General features: G+C 41.4%; 1 long non-coding RNA gene across 1 annotated transcript; it reads left to right on the forward strand.

Annotated features, from left to right (window-relative positions):
• The first annotated feature begins 1986 nt into the window (after positions 1 to 1986).
• On the forward strand, positions 1987 to 3497 carry LOC139551223 (uncharacterized). Its single transcript, XR_011670233.1, has 2 exons — positions 1987 to 2619; positions 3011 to 3497. It is a non-coding gene; the product is annotated as an uncharacterized lncRNA (long non-coding RNA).
• Positions 3498 to 4247: the final 750 nt, after the last annotated feature.

The raw sequence follows: 4247 nt of genomic DNA on the forward strand, positions 1-4247 counted from the left end.
GTAAAATGCAAATGAATTACTTAAAAATCATACAATGTGATTTTCTGGATTTTCTTCGATTCCGTCTCTCACAGTTGAAGTGTACCTATGATAAAAATTACAGACCTCTACATGCATTGTAAGTAGGAAAACCTGCAAAATCGGCAGTGTGTCAAATACTTGTTCTCCCCACTGTATATATACAGTGGGGAGAACAAGTATTTGATACACTGACGATTTTGCAGGTTTTCCTACTTACAAAGCATGTAGAGGTCTGTAATTTTTATCATAGGTACACTTCAACTATGAGAGACGGAATCTAAAACAAAAATCCAGAAAATCACATTGTATGATTTTTAAGTAATTCATTTGCATTTTATTGCATGACATAAGTATTTGATACATCAGAAAAGCAGAACTTAATATTTGGTACAGAAACCTTTGTTTGCAATTACAGAGATCATACGTTTCCTGTAGTTCTTGACTAGGTTTGCACACACTGCAGCAGGGATTTTGGCCCACTCCTCCATACAGATCTTCTCCAGATCCTTCAGGTTTCGGGGCTGTCGCTGGGCAATACAGACTTTCAGCTCCCTCCAAAGATTTTCTATTGGGTTCAGGTCTGGAGACTGGCTAGGCCACTCCAGGACCTTGAGATGCTTCTTACGGAGCCACTCCTTAGTTGCCATGGCTGTGTGCTTCGTGTCGTTGTCATGCTGGAAGACCCAGCCACGACCCATCTTCAATGCTCTTACTGAGGGAAGGAGGTTGTTGGCCAAGATCTCGCGATACATGGCCCCATCCATCCTCCCCTCAATACGGTGCAGTCGTCCTGTCCCCTTTGCAGAAAAGCATCCCCAAAGAATGATGTTTCCACCTCCATGCTTCACTGTTGGGATGGTGTTCTTGGGGTTGTACTCATCCTTCTATTCCTCCAAACACGGCGAGTGGAGTTTAGAGCAAAAAGCTCTATTTTTGTCTCATCAGACCACATGACCTTCTCCCATTCCTCCTCTGGATCATCCAGATGGTCATTGGCAAACTTCAGACGGGCCTGGACATGCGCTGGCTTGAGCAGGGGGACCTTGCGTGCGCTGCAGGATTTTAATCCATGACGGCGTAGTGTGTTACTAATGGTTTTCTTTGAGACTGTGGTCCCAGCTCTCTTCAGGTCATTGACCAGGTCCTGCCGTGTAGTTCTGGGCTGATCCCTCACATTCCTCATGATCATTGATGCCCCACGAGGTGAGATCTTGCATGGAGCCCCAGACCGAGGGTGATTGACCGTCATCTTGAACTTCTTCCATTTTCTAATAATTGTGCCAACAGTTGTTGCCTTCTCACCAAGCTGCTTGCCTATTGTCCTGTAGCCCATCCCAGCCTTGTACAGGTCTACAATTTATCCCTGATGTCCTTACACAGCTCTCTGGTCTTGGCCATTGTGGAGAGGTTGGAGTCTGTTTGATTGAGTGTGTGGACAGATGTCTTTTATACAGGTAACGAGTTCAAACAGGTGCAGTTAATACAGGTAATGAGTGGAGAACAGGAGGGCTTCTTAAAGAAAAACTAACAGGTCTGTGAGAGCCGGAATTCTTACTGGTTGGTAGGTGATCAAATACTTATGTCATGCAATAAAATGCAAATTAATTACTTAAAAATCATACAATGTGATTTTCTGGATTTTTGTTTTAGATTCCGTCTCTCACAGTTGAAGTGTACCTATGATAAAAATGACAGACCTCTACATGCTTTGTAAGTAGGAAAACCTGCAAAATCGGCAGTGTATCAAATACTTGTTCTCCCCACTGTATATATATTTTTTATTATATATTTTTTTACATGTATTTAAGCCCACATTTTGGGCATTAAATAGTCTCCATATATACTTCCATACATTTTTTCAGCTGGTACCAGGGGACCTTCAGACGAGTCTTGCGAGAGTCCTAGAGCAGAACATGTATGTTCGTGAGAGTCTCATCTTTCCATAGAGGGGTCAAAATAGTTTGAACACTACAGATAATTTTGTGCGAAGACCGATTTTCAAGATGTCTCCTGGTCTGACAAATACCGCTCTGGCTCTGTCAACTTTCACCTCAGATGTGAAAGTGCGACATAGGCGGATGCGGTGGATTGAGCATCTGCAACATCGGGGGATGTGGTGGATTGAGACGCATCCAATGCAAAAACAACATCTCTCTATCTTAAACTGGGGGATTTTTTTATGCTAATTAGATCAACATTAGGGAGTTTTAAGAGTTTGATGCTAGTTATAAACTATATACAGGAAAAAACACTACAGTAGACCCTATACATGACTATATGGCCCATATTATATGGCCTATATTCGTTTTTGTGTGGTGTAAAAAAAAAAAAAAAAAAAGATTCATTAAACTTCTCATGAAACTGTGAGCCCAATAAATCAATTTTTTTTACAAAATATATGGCCATATATGCTGTGTTCTCATGTGTTTCAGGAGCGTACGTTTGCCTGTAAGGTGTGTGGGAAAGTGTTCAAGCGCTCCTCCACCCTGTCCACTCACCTGCTAATCCACTCTGACACGCGACCCTACCCCTGTCAATACTGTGGCAAAAGATTTCACCAGAAATCTGATATGAAAAAACACACCTTCATTCACACAGGTGAATCAATATTTATTCTATGGAAATAGGGATCTTGTCTTTGTCACAGTCACGTTAGAAACATATAATCTATTTTAAATATGTTTAAAAAACTATGAGAGTGGTAGGGGCATGTGGTGCCTAAATGTAGTGAATACATGCCAGAATCCGGCGGGAAGTGATTTGGCCTTTAGAATTAATAAATATAACAGCCACTGCATGCCCCTACCACTCTCATTGATTTGGATTAAGTTAGCTGAAGTTTGTATTGGCTGTTAAATTAAAGAAAACCGAACCATGCATTACAGTTTTTCCTGGCTCACTTTCAGTGTGAGGAACCATCTAACATCCAGTTATAAAAGAGTGAACTTCCCCTTTAATACAGTATGTCCCCTCTGCCCTCCTATCCCAGGTGAGAAGCCCCATGTGTGCCAGGTGTGTGGCAAAGCCTTCAGCCAGAGCTCCAACCTCATCACCCACAGTCGTCAGCACAGTCGCAACCAGCCCTACCGCTGCCTCTATGGCTTCCAGCGCAAACAGGACCTGAGACAAAACCAGGAGAATCACCGTACATAGACCTTTAGGCCAAGACCCTAGCTAAGAGCTGATCTGAGCTCAGTTTTCACAATCGGGAGAACCACTGTACATAGATAGCAACAACAAAAAAACTCACATGGTCATAGCTGACCCCAGATAATGTTTTCATCTGCACAAGCTAAACAGAAGCTGGGGATGGATGGAAGAAGGGAAGGATGCTCCACAAAAAATTCTAACGAACATTTACCTTGTCTGTAGTTGAATCCCAACTGTATATTTTGCCTACATGTATATATTTAAGCTTTTTCAATGTCATCATAGGGTCATATCTGAAAATATGTTTAAAACACCTTTGAACTTTATTCCAAAGTATCGCTTTCTTTTGTGTGTGCATTAAAAATCTTTTATCCACTTTCAGATTTGGATAACAACAAGATATTATTGTTATGAATGAATGATCATTGTTTTTTTAAGTGATCAAACTCCCTTGCTTTTTAATGATTTACCTCTCGGGGTGGTTTTAAAGGTATGTCACTTTGAGATAAAATAAGTTAAACCGTGTGCGACGCCCACATAGGTTATCTGGAATTATCTGGAAATTAATCATTATCTTCATTCTCTTTGATTCTCTGGAACCAAAACATTTACCTGGATTTAAATACCTGTGATGGGCTGAGAATGCCCCCTCTCTCTCGGTCAGCGCTACCCTATAAAAGCACAGCCTCTCTTCACTCTGCACTAAAACACCTGATCTCTACAACCTTCAAGCCATCCACTGCACCACCAAGGAAGAAGACACAGGTAAATACATAATTTAGAATACATGTTTTAGGTTTTAAATCACAATTGGCCTCATTGTGACCACATCCCCAGGCTTAATTGCTACAGAGAGAGAGCCGGTTGGGGACAAGATTAGCCTCATCGTGACATACCTGAGCAGGGATGACTGATGGACCTTACAGTTACAGTGGGGAGAACAAGTATTTGATACACTGCCGATTTTGCAGATTTTCCTACTTAAAAAGCATGTAGAGGTCTGTAATTTTTATCATAGGTACACTTCAACTGTGAGAGACGGAATCTAAAACAAAAATCCAGAAAATCACATTGTA

The sequence above is a fragment of the Salvelinus alpinus genome, chromosome 2 (assembly GCF_045679555.1).
Source record: "Salvelinus alpinus chromosome 2, SLU_Salpinus.1, whole genome shotgun sequence".
NCBI lineage: Eukaryota > Metazoa > Chordata > Actinopteri > Salmoniformes > Salmonidae > Salvelinus > Salvelinus alpinus.